Below are 22,175 nucleotides of genomic sequence, written 5' to 3'. Positions count from 1 at the left end.
GTTTTCATTGCTGTAGTCAAGAGTAAGTTGTTTATCACTGCCATGTAAGAAATTTTGTATTGCTCTTCAATAATTACTTTTTTTCCTGAGGTGCACTGGCCGCAAACTGAATGTAATAAGGTAAGAGAGGTATGTGGACAAAACTCTTCCTCCCACATCAGGATGCAGGGAAGCTTTCCCCTTCAAAAATAAAAATAATAATAATAATAGCATTTTTACAGTGTGTGTTTAATTTTTATTTGCTTGTAATGTGATAAACTCAAGTACTTGTGCTAAAAGCATTTGTTTACTTAATCTGTCATGTATAAGCAAGGTTGCTGGGCAGTTGTGATAATGTAATCAGATCTTTCATGGAATGCTGTTGGATTCTCCACAGAGACCACAGACACTACCCGTAGCTCTGAGCAAGAAAATACTATAGCAATAACCCACGCCTGAGTGTGGGTAATGCTGGATTACCCACGGTTGGTGTGGCTTGGTCACGAGGGCAAAGCCCGAGTGGCCAAACAAAGACAACCGTGGGTAAATCCAGCATTACCCACACCCAGAAGTGGGTTATTGCTATTATACAATGACATTATTTAAGAAAAAAAATAATTACTTTTCTTAAATAATGGCATTGTATAATGCCTCTTTGCTGCCCTTCCGCAGCTGTCTGGTATTCTGCGGCAGTTCTGATGTACTGCGCATGCGTATGCTTACGTAGTACATCAGAGCTGTGGGCAGAAGCAACGGAGAAAGCAAAATCTCCGTTGCTTTTTACAAACTGTCTTGCTATGTTAAAGGAGTTTAACATAGCGAGACAGCTTTAAAAAAGCAACTGAGAATCTCCGTTGCTTTTTACAAGCTGTCTTGCTATGTTAAACCCATTTAACATAGCGAGACAGTTTTGAAAAAAGCAACGGAGAAAGCAAGATCTCCCTTGCTTTTTACACACTGTCTCGCTATGTTAAAGGAGTTTAACATAACGAGACAGCTTTAAAAAAAGCAACAGAGAATCTCCGTTGCTTTTTTTAAAGCTGTCTCGCTATGTTAAACTCGTTTAACATAGCAAGATAGTGCGTAAAAAGCAACAGAGATCTTGTGTTCTCTGTTGCTGTAAAATAAAGAGAGTTATACTAATGGAAAAAATCCGGGCGACTGGACCTTTTTCCATTACTATAACTCTTATTTGCAACGTGCATGCTGACCAATCAGCGTGCACGTTTTGGAATATTAATGGGGGGGGGGTCGTTATATAATACTACTTATTCACCTTCCTGCCATTTGGTATATATGCTTTCCTGGAGTGCTCACAAAATGGTTAGCTGTATTGTTTGACAACCTCAGGGCCCTGGAATTCATTTACTTTTATGTAATAGATTGCCTGATTCAGGCAGCCTTGGTAAAGGACATTCAAAAGTCTCTGGGGTATGCCTTGCAGTGTTTAACCAATAATGGAGTTCTCTTTAGACTTGCTCAGTCATACATGACCCTGATCAAGGGATAAATATTAGGAGGCCGTACTGGATCCAAAATTTGGCAAACTGTTTCTACCAGAGAACAGGGCCTCGCAGCTGAGAGTTTTCTTCTCAGGTCTGGAAGCTAAATCATTTTGTAAATGACAGCTCAGGTGCACAAATTATCACAGTATGTGTACTCATGCTTGTCAAACCACAGAGTAATGTGATGCTGTGTTTGCTATGTGGGGGATTTCACTCTCCATACCCCACTGTCTTATTTTTACACTATGTTCCCTTCATCTTAATGGAGTGGATGGATGGATTGTTAATGTAGCACCTATCTCACTCTTCCTCAAACAGGCTGTGAGACTGGCCCATGCAGATGTAACTGGTAGATCAACACTACTGTCTGTCTGCAGTGTTAAAGCAGCATCGCATATTGATCTTCACTTCATGCTGCTTTGCTCAGGAAGCTATGACTGAAGCTTGGGTGATCCAAGCCAATGAATTTAAACTGGCCATGAGAACTTTCAAAACAGTCTGACAGCCTGAGACAAATATAGCAAACAGATAATGGCACAAGAGCCAAACCAATACAACTGACTGTGATGATCTGGAAGGTAGTTTCCCATCTAGGCTTGCATCTCTTAGCTTTTACTTTCTGTCAGGCCAGAGTGCAGTAGCAGACAAACTGAACAGGACTCTGTCATTAGTGGAGACTGGAACCTCAAGTTTTCCAGAAGATGGAGTCTTCCTGCTATAGATCATTTCACTTCACAGAAGAATTCTGAGCTGTAAAAATATTCAGTGCACCTAGACAAGCAGATATGAGCCTCAAAGTGCTGCAGATAGCTAGACAGACAGAGCTAGGGTCCTTGTTTTATTTCTTCCTTGGCTAGGACAACCATTTTTCTTCCATCTGGTCCAGGATCAGTGTAGCTCCAACAAATCCGCATCTTTCTAACAGAAAAGCAAGGAGCATTGGTGCATCGAGAACTGAAGAACCTCGGGTGGTTAGCTTGGATTATCTTGGCCTGATGCCTTTTAAGGACAAGTTTTCAAGAGAGGAACTGTGAATTTTGTAGGAGACCAGAAGACTTGACACTCCAATCTTATCTGTGCAAATGGATTAGGGTCTCCTTATGGTGCACCTCTTGGAAGATGGCAGCTGTGGAGGCTATAGAGCCAACAATCGTACAGTACCTAGGTAGATTCTTTTATGCTGGCCTGCCTTATGCCTTGGCATACGTTTAATGCACTGAACCCCCACACTAAACTGTTTTGATGATAAAATTATCATGTCAGCTGTGTGCTTTCATAATGAAGTACTTCTGTGGTGTCCTCAGTCAGTGAGACTTGCATTAATTCTTTTTGCAAGAGGGAGTTTGCATCCCCACAGATCCCACTCCTTACCTTACTTAAATCTAAAGGGGAGGGAGTAAAAAAAGTAGAATTCATGGATAATCCATTCTGCAGATAGTCTTGCAGTGCCAATTAAGGAGAGCTTCTTAAGTTATGCTCTGAATTTTTTTTTTGGGGGGGGGGGGGGATCAGTCCTGAGTTTGGGTCATAATATCCATTTCTTAAAATGGGCCCAGTGAAAAATACAAACTGAAATGAGGTCTGGCTGCTCACATGGTTATCTTTGCATAGTAATCCTGTTATAGCATGATCCGAACTATGTTATTTCAGATAGTTTTTTGCACATCAGTGAAATAATTCTGTTTCATCTTAACAATGACCTGCCGTGTCTCTTATGACCACTACTTTCTGTTACTTTTCTGTATGCCTCTCTCATCTTGTCAACAGCAGAATCAAGGAGAAATGTCCTAAGTCAAACACTTTTCAAATAGCAATACTGCTGATTTAGTAATGTCACGAAATATGAGTACATGCATTAGCATTCATTTTCTAATGAAAAAAGTTTTTAAATGTAATAAATGTCATTATTTGTTGATAATCCAATACCTTTTTGAAAAAGCGTTACAGATTGTAGGGTTTCAGAGCAAATTAATGGGACAAGATTATGGACACTAGAGAGGTATGGTGATAATTGACCCAACACTCCTACCCTTTTGGTGTCCATTACAGCTACCGCAAATCAAGCATGTACATACTTTGACACACATTTATTGAAATAGTACCAGCATTTGTGGCAGTAAACACAACAGTAACACATACTCCAAACAGGGCACTCACTGACAGTGTACTGGCAAACACAGGGCATTGTATACGTCTCGACCAAGCAGTGATGAAATCTCTAAGGACCACACTGAGCATAATTTTCCTTTTAATCTCTCAGTTTTACCATACGTAACATTCACACTGAACTTGCAGATGCACACCTCCAATCCCCACAAACACGCAGTCACTCATCTATACACACAACATACCACTGAACCATGAGGCTTTTCCCACTTCTCTGGAAAACACTGCTGTAATGGCTATGGCAGACCAAAGCAATTGGTGGATATCCACACTGGATGCCCCCCATCACTATTGCAGCTGGACCACTGCACTTAACAAATGTCCTACTGAGGAGGGCAGCAAATTGGTTTCAGTAGAGCTGTGCTCCACACTTCTGCTACACCATGTGAACACACGTACGCGCACACACACTTGCACAAATGGATAACCACGATGCAGTGGCCAGTTCTTCACAAAACAGTGATTCATGGGCAGTGTCACTACATTTGTATGGGAACCAAGTCTTATGACATCTGATGCCCATTGCCTTCTCAGCAGTCTGTCAGCTCACAGTTTCAAAACTTGATTTTCACTGAGTTGGTTTGGCATAATGTTTAAGGTCTTCATTACAGTTTGACCAGCAGGAACACAGAAACACACACAAGCCGTGTGTGTGTGAACAGTGGAGCTATGAAAACCTCTCTACAAAACAGTGCTGTAACGGCTAAAATGTGCAAAATCTTGCAGCAAGCTCACTACACTGACACAACTATCCCACAAGTAGGGCAGCAAGCAGGTGCCAGTCCAAATTTGCTCCACAGATCTCTTACTCCATATATGCAATGCGCACTCACTCGCTCACACTCTGATGTGGAATATGTGAGATGACTATAAGCCAGTGGCCAGTTGTCTACAAGACAGTGTTGTATGGTTAATGTGGCCACAGCAACTGCTGCTTTCCCTGCCATGACTACAAACACAGTCTTTGCAAAACAGATGTCCATTACACTGGGACTACCCCTTACACACACACACATACACACACACACATGTACCAGTGTAGCATGTGGCCTTACTCACCTCTCCACAAAACAATGACCGTGGGGATCAAAGTTATTGACACTTAATTCAGATCACCCCTGGACGCATTGCAGGAAACCCACTACACTGATGCAACTCTCCAAACAGCAGAGCAGCAATGAAGTGTCCAGATTTGCTCCACAGTTTACCATCACACCATATACACCATGCATACCTGTATGCATATACAGGCACACGCGTACACATACAGGTGAAGTCTGGTGCTTTGGCCATCTTTTCACAAAGTAGTGCTGCAAACTCTGTGAGGGGGGGGCAGAAGTTATTGACAGTGTCATTTCAGTAACCCCCCACCTATTGCAGAAAACCAACTACATGGACATAATTCTCCCCCTAGCAGGGTAGCTGTTGTTCCTTCTTTGCTCACCAGTTCTTTCTTACACCATGTGCACCTTGTATGCATGCATGATCCCACACTACACACAAAACACGTACCTGTAAATTGTATTGCTTTTACCCACCTCTCCACAAGACACTCCTGCAATAACAGTGAGGGATCAAAGCCATTGACACTTAAGTGTATGTTTGCCTGTGTCTTAAGTGATAATTCAGCAAAAGGTTTAACCAAAAAAAAAAAGGGCAGCTTTTGACACTTGGCTTAGAACATCCCCCTGCAACTGAAGGAAGCCTGCTCCACTGATAAATCTCTTTAGAGCAAGTCAACAAGGAGATGCATCAGTTCAGCTTTGCTCCACAGTTCCCAGTTTCACTGTATATACCAAGCATACATGCACGCATATGCAAATGCAGTCACATAAATGCACACACAAAAACAAATGCATCCCATGTACCAGTGAAGCTTTATGCTTTGCTCACCTCTCTACAGAGCAGTGCTGCAATGTCTGTGGGGTTACAAAAGCCATTGATGATGTCAACTACTTACAAATACCCAGCACGGCTTTCGCCCTAACCATAGTACCACCACAGCCCTCATTAGCTTCACCAACACCATCAATCAACATAGAAACAAAGGTGGCCTAGTATCAGGCAGCAATCTTTTTAGACTTATCAGAAGCCTTCAATAAGTCTCTCACAACAAACTGCTAACTGTCTTTTCCAAACTGAATCTAAGCTACCCCACACTAGCCTGGTTCCAGAACTACCTTACAGATTGGCAACAAGCTGTATGGTAGCCACTCTTATACAGTACACAGATGACTCCACAGTAATATGCTCTGCCTGTACTCCAGAACATAACCCAAGTATCCTTCAGTGTTATTGAATCATGGTTGGCAGATGCCCAATTAATCCTTAATCCAAATAAAACCCAAACGTATGATCTTCCACCCCACTAAACCTGAAACCAATTCCACTTACTTCAATATCATGTCTAGCAATAAGACTTTGATCGAGCCACTGCCGTCCACCAAACTTCTTGGTGTTATTATTGATCAAAATCTGAGATTTGACTTGCACATTGCCCAAAGTATAAAAAAAGTACATAAAAATAGGTACCCTGTACAGATCCAAAAACTATCTGACCGCAAACTCCAGAACACTACAGCCAGAACCCATCTTCTGTCATCTTTACTGTGCGCTTCACCCATCCTCACCAACCTTTCCAAATCAGACCTAACCAAGCTAGATGTCTGCCATAATAAGATAGCAACATTTGGCACTAATTGCCCTCCTAGAATCCACCATTGCAAGGCCTTAAGACAACTATCTTGGTTAGAACTATCCCACCAACTCATCCTCACACAACTCTCTACCGCCCACCAGATGTTCTGTAAACCCAAAAAAACTCCAGCTCTACAAAGGCCTCCTCATCCCCCATACAACTTCCTGTCTATTAAGATCCACTAATAAAGCTCTAATTGAAGTAACCAGAAGTAAAAGTAGCTCAGGTGACTCTCTATACTCCTACTACATTGCTGCTGCTTCTTCTTTCGGCTTTTCCCGGTTAGTGGTCACCACAGCGGATCATCTGTCCGCTCATGATTGGCAGTGGAGTTTTACAGTGTCGAGTTGCCAGCCCGGTGCCCAACCTTCCACAGAAGGCACACACATGCACACACTCACACCTAGGGCCAATTTAGAGTGTCCAATCCACCTACAGCATGTCTTTGGGATGTGGGAGGAAACCGGAGCACCCGAAGGAAACCCATGCAACCACAGAGAGGACATGCAGACTCTGCACAGAAAGGCACTATAGCCAAGAATCGAACCAGAGAACCTCTTCCTGTGAGGCAGCAATGCTAACTGCTGCACCACCGTGGCCGTCCACTCCTACTACATTGCTAAACAGTGGAATTCCTTGCCACTTGACATCAGAACAATAACTAGCTTAAAAAATCTTCATGCATCACATGAAAGTCCACCTCACAAATTCCTGAACTTGGATGAGCATGGGTAGCCAAACCATGGTACTAGCTTATGTTAAAATTTACTTGCATATGTAATAAGCTTGGAAAATTAAGTCCTATGACTATCTTATGTTATTTCCTTCTTTCTCACTGTAAATATCAAGCAGATTTTAAATCTTCAATTTGCTATGTAACTGTACATAAGACTAATGAACTTAATTGTGCACGAGTATACAGTGCCACTATCTGCTACTATTATAAAAACTGTCTTCCAGATGAAATGTAAACTAAGATAATTGGTCTTGTCTTCCACTTGATCACCTCTTCTTTTTTCGTTATGAATTTATGTTACTGTACTTCATTGTATTATAAAATTCTTTACTAACAAAATTGTCTACTAACCTTGGAGCTTTTCTCCCCGGGCCTTTGCTGAAAAAGGGTTGTATGCCCAGTCGAACTCTCCCTGTAAACAAATGTAAAATAAAATAGTCAGTAACTCCCACCTTTTGCAGGAAGCCAAATGCATGGACACAACCCTCCTGTGCAGGGTAGCTAGGAAATGCCATCCTTTCTCACCAGTTTTTTATTACGACATGTACACCCTGCATGCAAGCTTGAATGCACGCACACATACACACCATGTACCGATGTATCTTGTTGTCTTACCCACATCTCCACAAAATACTGCTGTAGTGAGAAATGAGATCAAAGCTACAGACAACCATAAGAGAGAGCAGAATACTCATTCAGCTAACCAACTGGAAGTTAGACACTCCTCAATGAGGAAGGAACTTGATCTCGTCACTGAGGTTTCTAAAGAACACGGGAAACTGTAACATTGAACGCTACAGAAACAAAGACTTTGATGAGCTTCCTTTGTATTCTGCATCTGTAAAGAGATCTCTAGAAGCTATTAATAGTAGGACCAGACTAAAACTTCTTTTCAAAAAAAAGGATAAGCCACAGAGAACCATGACTTTGAAAACAAGGGGGCAAATGAGGTCCAATTCGTTAACGGACAGTTAAGAAGGTACAACACTGAGTTTTATAATTTGTTAAGTTTTTCATCAAATGAAATCCATGAGAAATTTTACCTGCTGCCTGTTGTTGGCTGCCTATTTCAACTGTGAATATTTTGAACTGTGACTGTTGTGTTTCCACACTGGTATTTTTCTCTGCATTTAATATTGAAAATATGTTAAACAGTGAATTAGAGTATATTAGGGTCAAAATGGCTGACATTAAAAAGGTTTTAGGTTGTACATTCATTTTTATGTGAAAGTTTAATGGAGGGCCATCTGGACTTAGAAACATATATTTTTTGTAATGTTGAGAATCTCAAAGTTGGAGTATTGTTTGGGATTCCGAAATTGCATTAAAGATATTGTAAATCCTCCTTTCAGACCTATTGTGTCAGTCCCTAATTATGTTACTGAAGGCATTTTTTTGGTGGTTGATGCGATATTGAATCCTGTAGTACAACGTTTGGGTTCTTATGTAAAAGATTCTTGGGATTTTTTATTTCAAGTTCGAAAGTTTGTTGACGGTTATAAGTTTGATCCTAAGATGTCTGCTCCCTGTTCATGTCTATCCTGCATGATGATTTAGGGGTAGATTATATTAGGGAATTTTTAAATAGGTTTACTGATTTTCCTTGTCAAAATATTAATTTTTTGCTGACGTTTAATAGACGTGTTGCTTGGATAATTATTTTTTTGTTTAATAAGATGTTCTTCGTGTTTCACTGTTGCAGTCATTACATTTGGGTAATCTGGCATGCTGCCCTCCGTTGGCCTGAATTCCAAAGTCTTGGGTCCTGCGTCGGTTGCTGTCTTCTCTTCCATGACGTCAGGTGTATAAAGCATGCAGCTGATGCCATTTTCTTCAGTCTTTCTTGCCGCGCGGTGCCCGAAGCAGAAGCATTTCGCAAGTGCCGGTCAGCCGACTACTGAAATATTTGAGTTTGAGTTTCAGAACCGAAGTCTTCACTAAAGCTAAGTACCCTGTTGGAGAAACTTTTTTCTTGCTTTTTACCGATGTCAGAAAAAGTTAATAATTGTATTACTTGTGGAAAGCAAATACCTCATAAGGATTTCCATTTATACTGTATTCCTTGCTTAGGCTCTGATTGCAACGTGCCTGGCTGTCGGTTTTGTGCTAGATTTAACCAACGCACTATTAAGTGTCGGTATATTTTTGTATCAAAGTATTTTGGAAACATTTAACTACCCAGAAATGTCGTCTGATAGCAATCCGACTACCGGAGTACATAAAAAACGCAAAGAAAAGGACAGAGAAAGGCAGTCGAGATCCAAAACCGACGACAAAGCTTCTCCTAAGCCAGTCGGTTCGCTGGTACTCAGTGAGGCACTTTCGCAGCCCCTGATAACCCGCTACCTTTGAGTCGCAGGCCTCTACCAACATCCATGTGGAGTCCGGCATGCCGCAAGATACTCAAGGTATTGGACCGACGGATGTATCTCCCTCGGATGGGTCCAGAGCCGCTGAGCAGGCACCGGCTTCTGAGGGTGTATTCAGACCTCAACATTTGTATATCAAACCGACGACAGCTGCAAAAACCAAAGACAAAAGCAACTTCTAAAAATAAAAAACTGACGCATGAGCCACGTGCACAGGCCTCTATGCCTAAAAAACATATGATCAAAATAGCTGAAAACCTTATTACCTTGATCAGGGGTACCCATCTCCCTCCAGATAAGAGGCCTAGGCAAGACACTGATTGAGTCTTCAGATCAGGTTTCTATTTCTTCTGATTCCTCTTCTGATCAGGAATTATCTATACCTCCCTATGAGGATTCTAATGCTGAGGAGTCTATTCCATCTGCATCTCCTCCTGAGGATTATTCATTTGGAGAAATACTTTAAGAGAGCATTTTCACTGGGACAGTCAAGACTTCTCAGAATCAAAAAAAAGGCTCAGGGATTTCCTTCTTCTCCCTCAGCACAAGCCTTTAGCCATTCCCCCTGTTTTAGACATTGTGGATGATGTGTTGTCGGAGTCAAGCTTGGCCCCTTACCTCTGGCTCCCTGTAAGCCTGACAGATATTACAGGGTCCCCTGACTCTCATAAATTTTTATTTAGAAACACTGCTGCTGATCCTGAAACTATTTCACAGGGTCCAAAGGGAGTTAAGGCCTCAACAGCAGAAAATCCTACCCCCTCTGACAGAGATAAGTGTTTTGTAGATTTTTTTTTTTTTTTTTTTTTTTTTTTTTTTTATTATTGAGGGTTCCCCAGATGCTGATAAGGAATTTATAGGAATATTGAATGGTCAGTCTGAGTTTTTTAGTTATGTGATTGGAGAATGTGGAGTGCAAGTTATTTTTTTGGATGCCATGTTAAAATGGAATGATGAATGAAAGGAATTTGAAAGTAGTATTCATAGAAAGATGACTTTTACAAATATTTACATCAGAGAAGTAACCATCCCTTATTTATGAAGAAAAACCTTCCCAGGGGACAGTGCATAAGGGCTGGCAGAATGACCAGTAATGAATTGCAATTAAGGGAAGAATTTGCCTTTCTAACTGAGTTATTTAGTATTAAGGGCATGATAGAAAGCACTTGAAAGAAACAGAAATGGAAATAGTAAGAGAAGTACGTGTTATCCACCTGTATTGAAGCATCCATTTGTTAGTCATGAGGATGCTATAGTTGGAAATGATGAGAATAGAAAAATTAGTGTGTAGTTTAGATATGACTGTTGATAGTGTAGGCATACAGTCCATTATACAAAATAATTGGAAGATTATACAGGGTAATAAGGATCTGTATAAAGTGGTAGGGACTATGCCTAAATTTGTTTATAAAAACAATGTTGGCTTAAAAACTTTATTACCGAAAGATAGCACTAAAATAATACCTCCTAGTTCCCTTACTGAGAGATGTTTAAATGTGGGGGATGTAATGTGTGTATTTACATTCTGGAAGGGCCCTATGTGTTTTTGGACAGTTTATCTTGCACCCTGCCAGTTTCAGGTAGATTTAATTGTAAGACTAGAACGATAATTTATATTAGTTTGTTCCGCTTGCCCTGCTTTTTATATAAGTATGACCATGAGGGCACTTTATGAAAGAATTGGGAAACATTTGTATAGTTTAAAGATGAAAGACATCAAAAATGCACTTTATAAATATACTTTGGAGTGTAGTAAATGTAAGACGTTTCTTTTGTCAATTTTAGAACAAGGAGAGGTGATTTTAAGAACTATTTGGAACAAAAAGAGGCCTTGTGGCAGTTAAAATTGGAGGCAGACAAGACTCCTGGGTTAATTGACATGATTAACATTATATTTTTTTTAAAAAACAGTAGGTTATGTATAAGCAAGAATTAGTTCAAATGATTTCACAAGTTTTTTCATATGCTTATGTAATATTTTGTATACATTTTATATGTATAATTGTTTAATGGAATGTTTTAATTAGCATTAATTATTTTTTTTGATTGGGTGATTCTTGTTATATAATAGAGTTTGTGTGTGAATCTATTCTTAAGTCTGTTATCAAAAGCGGTGATTAAAAGTTGTTGCATGCTAATTCTTGTTGATTTCTTGCTGGTTGGTTTATACATATTTTTTTGTTGTTTTTGTTTCAAGTTGTTGCCATTCTTGGATTTTGTGGAGTTTCTTCACCCATTGTAGGAATTTCCTGAGGATTCTACACTTTCATTTTTTTCCAGTCCTGAAACCAATGCGCCTACCAGGATTGGGCACTTTTTTATCCTGGGTCTTGTGCACCCAGTTATTTTTTTTTATTTTTAACCTACTTCTGTCCATGATCTGTGCTATATAAAATATAGTCTATATATCAGTGTTACCTTGGTGAGGTTTTGTGAAAAATATAAAACAGTCCCTTTTTGCTGTCTGTCAAGCACCAAAGGTAAGCTTGATCCTCACTGGTCTCTAGCTGAAAAGCATCAGATCGATCTTGTGGGTTAACAGACCACATATCCTTAAGAAGCTGTTTAATACTTTGTGACGTGGATGTTCTGGGTTTCTGAGGAATGTGCATTTCCAGCTTTGGGTTCTCTACCAAAGTTTCCCCAACTGGCATGATTTCAGTCCGCTGGAGAACATAGGCACCCAAGATTTCTTTCTTTGTTTCAGCATTAACAAATGTTATCTACTCAAGCATAGCCCACATGATGTCAAAAGCAAAAATGTTAGCTGTGGCTGTATAGTGTCCTTTACAGACCTCTGGTGCCATGTTAGAAATTAGAACCGCAAGGAGCAGATAAACAGCATTTGTGTACACTGACATGCCTATTTTCACCTTTCTATTCATTTCCTTTTGCACTCAACCCATCACAAATCTTGCAAAGTCCCATGTTTGCCACTTAAAGAACAGGAAACCCAAATTTCTCAGTTATCAAAATGTTTTCTGGATTGAGGTCCCTATGAACAACATTGTTCTTGTGTAGAAATGCAATGGTATTCATTAATTGAAGAGTAAAACTACCATTTGTTGCCTGGTCTAACTTCTGTGACAGTATGTACTGATTCAAGTCTCTATCTTAACACGGTTCCTTTACAAACCACAGGTAGTATGGCTCTGAAGAACTACCCATGATTCTTTCACCTTTCAGTGACATTTTTATCAGCTTGAGCCTGGAAGTACAGCTCAAACTACCTATTGCCATAGTTCATTCTTTGCGTTATAACGAACTGCATTGCACACTTCTTAAACTCCACTATGTTCTCATGCCTCTGCTTCAAGCTTGTAGGCACCCAAAACTCAGAGTGAGCTCTGTGCTCTTGGGAGAATTGTAACAGATTTTTTTTTTCTGTTCTACACAGCTCCTCAGGTAGCAATTCACCACATTGTACACAACACTGAAGCTATCATGCCCAATCTCCAAATGCAACCAGTTGCGGGCCCATCCCACAGGATGTGTAGTCCGTTAGACTTGATGTTCACCTCAGCTGACTCCTCTGCAACTATTTTTCCTCAGAGTTCAGACTCACTCCATTAACTCAGCGTCTCTTTTTTTACATTTTTGAGATCTGTCACTACTTTGAGTACCCCAAACAGATATGCTCTTTCCACACATTGCACCATCCTTGCTCTTCTTTTTCATGATTATGTCCACACTGGATGGAGAGAAGACCCAGTGAGTTCCCATATGGCAGAGCAACGGATGGCACAGGATGAAATTGATGAAAATGAGCCACAAAGCATCACAGAAAATGATGTTGACATCACATGGGATCACCCATTACCAACAGTTCAAAAGATAGATGCTAGAAAACTGGATATAGTGATCTATGAAAAGACAAAAGTAGCATTGATCATTGAAATTGACACACCCATTGACTACAGTGTCTTGTGTACAGAGAGACACAAAGTCATAAAATATCAGGATCTGCAGACAGAAACGAGAGCTGTGTGGAAGAAAGATACCCAGACAGTTCCAATTGTAGTAGGAGCAATGGGTCTTATAAAAAAGAATCTACAGTCATATTTAGATATGTTAACAATACATGTAACCCCATAGGAATTGCGCAGAAAGAGTCATTACTGGGGACATTGCAGGTGTTGCGAAGAGCACTTTTGACTGACCTCAAAGATTGAAACAATACTAATTTCATGAACTTTAATCGTACTTTGACTTGGGAATGGAGTCCATTCCTGTCATGGTATTAGAAATCCAAAAGATTTGGAGAAATTTTTAAAAAAGTAGCGAAAGGCAGCTTGAGGCAACAGTGTATGCAAAACATCATGCCTCTAGTCTTTTTCTTCTATCTTCTACACAGTCCTACAGGAGCTGCAAGCCATATGTGAATTTCAGACAGAAATACTAAACCGCTAAGCCATGCAATAATTTAAAAAAATATATCTAACAGGGTTAGTAACTGCACCAATGTTCAGTTATATATTCAGATGTAATACTTCTCTTTTAGTGTGTTATATAAAGTGCTGTTTGAATAGCTACTTTACTCAGAGTACCCTTAGAGGGTACACAAACTACTAATCTAGAGTACATTTTTTCTAAAAACAAATAGCTTCTGTAATTGTGGTTATCTTTAGGCATAGACTATATCTCTCATATAATATTATATTGGGATTTAACAGCTAGGCTTGTAAAGACCCTTGGGTCATTAGCCTAGTAGCATCTTACGAACCTATGAACCTATAATATAAGTTGGGCAACTTGTAAAGAAAAAATATGCCATGCTTTTTATAACATAATTTCTCCAATCCCTGACATCTATTTATATCCCTTGCTAATTTTCTGTAACAAAAATACTTATAACAGTGGTTATACCTTTAATGGCAATAAGTCTACTAGACGTGGCCACCCCTAAGATTCTTGTCATGTACTACTTTAATTTTTTGAAAATTACAATATTTTGCTAGCTACCACAAAGTCCTTGCAATAGCATTTGTAATGAACCAACAAAAGTATTTCCCTGTGCTTTTTCACTGGCACTACAGTGCATCCAGTCTTTTTATTAATAATCAGTTCCAACTTACATAATCAATAACTTGTTCAATCTTTTTCTTCTAGGTGCTCCCCCACACCCACAAATCATCTGGTCTATATCAGAAGATTGAAGTTTCAAAACTTCAAATCTGATATGGTCGGCGCCATATGATCGAAGTCTTGAAACTTCAAATCCTTTAATGGAGATCTTCGTACAGGGCGGAAAGGGAAGATTTTGCTTTTCTGCACTATAGTGCAATCGCAGAGTTAGTATATTTAAGTAACAGGGGTGTGGGGGGTGCAGAGGGGCTTGCCCCCCTGCTTAGAGTGTTTAAATGCTTTGTTTTTGTAGGTTGCTGTGTTCTATTACATTTTTGATGTTTCAAGACTTCGATTATATGGTGTCGACCATATCAGATTTGAAGTTTTGAAACTTTGATAATGTAATAGAGATCCCAAATCATCTCACTTTGCCATATTGAACCTAACCAGATTTTGCTAGGGCGACAGCTGTCGAGAAGGGCCATCATTCTAGCAGACATTGGAGAGTTTGTGCTTTCATCTGTATCCTTTCAATGAGGGTATTTTTATGCAAATCCTTTAGCATGCCCATGGGAGGGCAGGTGGGCTATCCACATTGCCTCAGGATGCCATCTTTGCCCTCCCCCTTCAAGTGCTTGCACCATTGCACTCACTGATGATGGCTTCCATCAGGCAGTTGTTTGATGACCTGCAAGACGCCATTGCATCTTCACCATTTCTCTGAAGGACTGTGTCTGTGCTTATCCTTCTAAATCCTACACACACATACACCCCCAGTGGACCTGTACTTCCACTTCTGTCAGTGCAGTCAACCAACTTGGCTGCAAATCAAACTCTGGTCACTCAGGCCATAATCAGGACTTCATCTCTCCAGCACTGCCTCTCTAGCTTTTCAGTCTGAACAGTCGTGTAGATAGATAAGGCCTCATACCATTACAAATCAACCAAAGAACACACAAACATTCTTCCATTCCCATCAACAGCAGTCTGTTCAGCCCATTTATTTTCCTCTTCCGCTATATTCTGTGAATCAGTGAGCTCAGTGGGACTTAATATGAACCACTTTATCAACATCATAATCCAGCAGTTGTCATAGTTCCTTTATCTTTTCTATTCCCATCTTTGCAACAGTAAGTAGTTGCATTCCATTTGCAAGAAGTGTTTTCAAAACAACAGGAAAAGTCGGTTCCTGCTTTTTGTTGACACTTTTTAATCTACTCTTTGAATTGTAAACTGTATTGAAGCATGGTTTCAGAAAAGTGATAGTCTATAAAAACAAGATCCAAACAAGATCCTTCCACTGTACACCTCTTTTCCTGTTTGGTAAATTTCCAAAAATATCTGTTCTTTTTTACATCATGAGACAGTATGGATGAAAATTGTCCTAGGTCAGGGGTCTCCAGCCTGCGGCTCTGGAGCCGCATGTGGCTCTTCCACCTCTTTGCAGTAGCTCCCTGTAGCTTTGAAAAATAATGGCCACTCTACTGCACCACACACACACACACACACACACACACACACAGTGATTGAGCGATAAACTTTAAATGTTGCTCTTATAAACTTAAAAACTTGCTAGAATAACATGATTTCTGTTTCCATGCATTCCACACACGCAGAGCGATCAAGCAGTCCCCTGACAACAGCATCTCCTGAAAGGTTTCCATACCTCTAAAAGTCTTACCACAAGAAGTCTGGACAGAGCCACAAATAAAGGGGAACAAAGGAACATAAATAGGGATGGACTTTTAATATTACTCTTATAAACTTGCTAGAATAACATGGTTTCTGTTAACATGCATTTTCCACACGCGCGCACACACACACACACACACACACACACACACACACACACACACACACACACACACACACACACACACACACACACTTCTCAGCTGTGCAGATTTTCGCAGAATGTCCTGACTTTTGCCTCATATTTTCTGTCTGTTTCTCATAAAATTGTGGTTTTCTGGCAAATCATTGAGGGCTGAATTCAGAAAAAATGGGCAGACATTTGATTTTCAGACTTCATACCCTTTATAAAATTCATGCTAATGCAAAATCTGTTATTCTACCAACTTTCTAAGTTTGTAAGAGCAATATTTAAAAAGTGTCCCTATTTTTGGGCCTTTGTGCCCCACTGTTTATGGTTTTCTCCAGATTTCTTGTTCTAAGAAGTCAAGAGATATGACAGACACACAGAGCTATTAAGCAATCTATAACAAAGGAACAAAAATAGAGAGATGTTAAATATTGCTCTTATAAACTTAGTTCTTTTATATTTAGTATAATTATATATAAAACTTTATACGCAGCGCTATCATCATTTTAGGGGTCAAATAGGTTTTGTAGCTCACGATGAATTTTATTTGGTGGGAGAGGGGGCCAAAATGGCTGTTTTGATAGTGAAGGTTGCAGACCCCTGTCCTAGGTGTTGTCATACTTTTGATCAGATAGAGGTAAAGGCAACATGTGAGTATCTCTGTGGTGCTAGTTCTTTTAATAAATCCAAGCCACGGTGCTATCTTTTTTTTTTTTTTTTTTTGGGGGGGGATTCAAGCAGACTGTTTTCTTCACCTTCTAATGCATCACTTAGTCTCAGATTTCTCATTATGGCCTTGTTTTCCATTGAAGCCAGGTACAGTTCAGTATACAGTATATTCCAGTTGCCCATATGTCTCAACTGTCTTATCTCAAACTTCACAATTTTTTTATTTGAACTGCTGCATAGTGTCATGCTGTCCCTGGAATAACTCTCCAACGTCAGCTTCACACAATTCCATTTGTCTGGCATAACTATCGGTACTGGTAGATGCCTCAAGTGATTCATCATACTTTCCAAAGCAGTTTCAGCAACTTTCATATTGATCTACAGTATTGCCTTTTTGGTCATCATTGTGACTTCCAGATTGGTACACAGACCTGTGCTCAACTTCATTCTCCATTTCTTCTTCCAGAATCACCTATTTTTTTACTTTTGATCAAATCTACCAAACATTAGCGGACCGGAGTTCCTCTGTGGCGACCCCTAACCGGGATAAGCCGAAAGACACAACAACAACATCAAATCTACTGACATCATCTGTTTCATGACACTTTAATTTAGTGGAGCATTGCGTCAGATAAGCAACTTTAATATTAGCTACAGCACTAAATTATATCTAGGCAAATGGAGCAGCTAGGAGAGAAGTCCAACCACTTGAAGCATCAGAGGTCTCTCTTCTCACCTGTGTCCTTGTCACGCCATTCGTACTGGTGAAGACTAAACCAGAAGTGTTGTCCTGCTTCTCTGGAATTCTCATTCTCTTCTCAGGTGTGATTTTTGCTAACATTTTTTTTTTTTTTTTTTTTTTTTTTTTTTTTTTACTGCAAGGCACATCCCACTTGAATGGTGGAAACCTTCAGAGTTTCAGAACTGTGATATTCTTGCCCTTTGTCCGTGAGCTGTTATCACTTTCCTGTATCTTTGGCATTTGTACCACAGTCACTTAACAGGGGTTCTTTATCTCTTCTATTTTCAGAGCCATCATCTAATTTTACTTTTCATTTTTTGCTTTATCATATGTATCTTTCTCAAGTACACACTGCAATCCCACCCCGTCACACTTCCTTTGAGATACCTTAAATGAAGGAATCACTTTGTTTCTCCCAAGCTAATGTAAGCTATGATGTTCTTCGTGTTTCACTGTTGCAGTCCTGACTTGTGGGATTTCCTGCCTTGGAAGCCCTTGGCCGGCCCGACTACGAGAGTAAGTGTCTTAAGGACAACATGCAGCAGACACATTTTTCTTTAATCTGACTTCTGCCATTATTCAACAGTTTCTCCCTTATTGTAAACTTTATCGTTGTCCCCCCATTTCCTGACATTGTGCTCCACTTTAACCCTTATTAATATTTTAATCATTCTGACAGGCAATTTAGTTAAATAAATTTCATAATGTGTTTTCCAATAAAGCTTTGAGTTCTTTTCCATCTTTAGGTTAGTGCTGTCTGTGGCATAAGATCTCTGATTCTTGCATGGTAGAAAACCTCCAATTATCCCATACCCCTGCCGACTGCAGCAATTCCTTTGCCAACTATTGAATTATTTAGTCCTCGGTTTTCTTGCCCTGTTTGTACATAACAGCACTGTTCCTGAGAGAGTCACCATACTGTTCTGCTTAGCACCCACAACTCATTTGTTTCATCCTTTTCCATCTCCACTGTCTCTGTAGCAAAGTTATTTGACCCAGTATGTAAGATAACCTGGGGATTATCCTCAGACTGACTGCTGTCACAGTTTACAGACTAAACTTATCCTGTTTCTTCCCGTTCTTGTCTCACTGTTTGATATGTTTCATAATTGAATTCCTGTTATAGCTGTGCCACTCTGTCCATCAGCATTATGCTGTTTGACTTTCTGTATTCCAAGTTGTCCCTGTTTGACTTTTTACATTTTTTGTCATTTTATATGGATTTCTTTGTGTCCTTCCTGCCATGATCACTTAGGAACTGCCCTCAGCAGAAACTTATCTTATCTCTTGTGTGGGTATCTCTATTCCCTTCTATATCTCTTCGCCATTTTGGAATCTTTTGGTCAACTTTTCCTTTAGTATCATACAAGTGCCCTGTATGTGTTACATTATATTCCTGTCATTTTCGCATTTCAGTTTCCTTCAACACCCTTTTTACGTGTTTTGCACCCTTTGACATTTTTTAAAATTTCCTTTCTTTTCCTTCATCAGACTGGTGCCTTACTTACGTTAATATTATCATTTACTTATTCCTTTCCCATTCTCTGCTGCTTTGCCATTCACTTTTCCTGCTTCGTTCTCTGTTTATACACTGCTTTGTGTTTAATCCCATTCCATTATGCTTGTTTGGTACTCTCACAGTAGTGTCCTGCTGCTGGCTTTCTGCCTTTTGGTCATATTCCTTGCCTTCCACACAAATTTTGCATAGGTGTAGCTGTTCATTGTCCAACTCTCCTATTTGTCTTCATCACTCTTCTCATGTTCCACTTCCCCTGTATCAGAGATACTGCATCTATTCACTTCGGTAATTAGTTCAATACAAACATAATGGGGTCCCACTGACCTGTCATTGATGCAGCAGCTCTCCTGTTTTTTCATACTCTAGTGCATTTTTTTTCCCCCCCTCACTGAAAGTTTAATGAAAGAGTGGAACTGGGAAGTAATATATGACTCTTAACTGTGAAGTGGCTGTGCAGAGTAAGGCAATGAGGTCAGGATATATGTTTTAAAGAAAATGGTGTACACATTGTGGATAGTATATAGTCGTAGTCAACAGAACTCCACTTAGCTGATTCCATTGTTTCATAGGGTGCTTCCTTTGAATATTCAAGCCTAAATCAAGCTGCAGTGAAATCCCCATCCCATTCTTGACATCATTCAGCCAGAGTAGTTTAGTTAGCAGCTCAAACAATTTAGCTTTAACAAACTGGAGTAGATTGCCTTGCCCTCTAGTAAAAGGTAAAATTAAGCACGTCCAGGAGGGTTTCCAGAAGTACCAAATAAAAGCACCACTTCTGTCTGTCCATCCATTTTCTAAACTCCTTGCCCTAGAAACGGTATTGGTGGTAATAAAAGCAGCAGAGTAGACCAGACTTCTCTATCCCCAGTGACAGACATCAACTTATCCTGTAAAATCCTGCAGCCATTACCAGGCAATCTGAGAGATTTAGTCCATTCATTATGCCCTGGGTCTGCCTCAAGGCCTCCTTCCAGTGAGGCATACCTAGTACAGCTCCTGTGAGAAGAACGAAGAGGGTATCCTCACTACGTTTCAGACCACTTTATCTGACTTCTCCAACCTAAAAAGAAGTGGTTTTACTCTGAGATCCTCACAGAGACTGACTTCATCCACCACATGAAGAGCCTCATGTCTGTGTCTTAAATCTGTGATCGCATGACCATAGATGATGATGAGGACCTAGTTCGACCAGAAAACTGAAAGCTGTGGTCTGTGATTCCGTTCTCACTTTTCCACAGTCTACACCACCACCTGTAGTACAACCGCTTCTGTACCTTTTGCCGATTAGTCTTCAGCCCCTTTACCTTCACTCATAAATAAGGACTCAAACTAGTTAGTCTTCTCCTGAAGAAGCTGCTGCCATCTGAGTGGAGAGCAGTCTACTCTTCTGTGAGAAAATCAGTAACACCATTTATTTAAAGAATTCAATAGTTACACAAGTACCATTTTAAAGCTCCATGTTGCTGATTAGAGAAGACTTTCTTGTACCTCCTAGGCTTCTTCCTGTGATGTTAGTGGCAGTGTGGACATCAGTCAGCAGCTTCATGAAACAACTTCCTTATCATGCTGTTCAGATCTGAATCTGCTCTCTGTTAATTTTGGTATCCAGCCTTCCATGTCACTGTTTACAGCATTGTAAACATTGAATATACTTGGGAATTTATCGACTTTAAAGGAAAATGCTATCCACAATCACATTTTCCAAAGATCCCCTGAGACACTGAGCTTGTCCTTACTTTTTACCACAACATGTGATACTCAGTTAATTTTCTTTTGCACAACTTGTTTTAATTGCATCTGTCTCTGTACTTGCATTATTGATATTCAGTATCCTTTATTTTACATGCTAATCATCAAGGCAAGAAATGGCTGTTTACAGTGATTGCAAGAGTGCATAAAGAAATGGACTCATTCGTCAAATGTTTTCCAGGGAGCTTAAACACAGGAGGAAGTAACTTTTTTCCAATCACAGTATAACAAAAAGACAATGGATTTCTGGGATTTATCCTTACTAATTAGAGAAATGTTCTGTGTAACGGGCTGTGCTCCATGTTCTTAAGGCAGATGTCTTTTAAAAACTGTAACATGAAACAAGAAGTTTTCAAATGGAACACTTTTTTACAATTTAACAAAAATAAATAAAAAAGCTGATATGTCATTTGAGGCAAAGTAGTGGACGCACGTCACAGTGGTGTGTAAGATATGTGTATGTTGGACATAAAGCATTATATGGCATGATTCAAGACTGTACTTTTGTTAAAGTTATGCATACCGCATGCAAAATACAATGTCAACATCAAAACAGACTGGGTAAAGTATTTAATTTCCTTGTTTTGGTGTCAGTTCATTTCTTAATGAATTATATATGCACTAACCTCTTAAAAATCGAAGACCACTGATTATCCGTGTTTTTTTTATGAGACCATATAACATGCAATTTAAGCCCTAAGTAAACAGACAAGTCCATCCATTCAGTACTGTAGGAATTATAATCAGCTGTGTGGTCAGCACGTGAATCGTAAGAAAGACATGACTTTTGTTTTGAGAGAATTTGAATTTTATACAGTGATGCCCAATTTTGTTGCTATTAAAACACTCTGCCAAGGTTCAGCATTGCTATCTTATCCTTGTTAGTTGAAATCAAAACAGCATCAGCAGAAAATATCAGACTTGAATCCAGATGAATGTATTTCACTGTGTTCATTGCTGTCAAGCAGATAAAGGGACCCGAGAGCAGTCCTCCTTGTGAAGGTGCAGAAAATTTGAATACCAGTCATCTTTTTTCATGCAGAATTTTCATTTAGTGTCAGCAGTCTTTAGCATATGGTAAATTATTTTTACATTGATCGTAACTTTGAAATGGAGATTGCACTACAATAAGGATAGGGAATTCTACCCTTGCT

The 22,175-nt window shown here is 39.7% G+C and overlaps 1 protein-coding gene and 1 pseudogene across 1 annotated transcript in view; one reads left to right on the top strand and one right to left on the bottom strand.

Annotated features, from left to right (window-relative positions):
* The window catches only part of TBC1D17 (TBC1 domain family member 17), a 1,580,308-nt gene that overhangs the window by 1,092,269 nt on the left and 465,864 nt on the right, over nucleotides 1-22,175 (top strand). The window lies entirely within an intron of this gene.
* Nucleotides 8,045-22,175, bottom strand: part of LOC122791833 — a 44,808-nt pseudogene continuing 30,677 nt past the window's right edge.

This window comes from Protopterus annectens, chromosome 17.part0, assembly GCF_019279795.1.
Source record: "Protopterus annectens isolate FY-2018-M chromosome 17.part0, PAN1.0, whole genome shotgun sequence".
Taxonomy (NCBI): Eukaryota; Metazoa; Chordata; order Ceratodontiformes; family Protopteridae; genus Protopterus; species Protopterus annectens.
The sequence above is the reverse complement of the archived record's forward strand: the minus strand, read 5'-3'. Positions and strand labels throughout refer to the sequence as shown.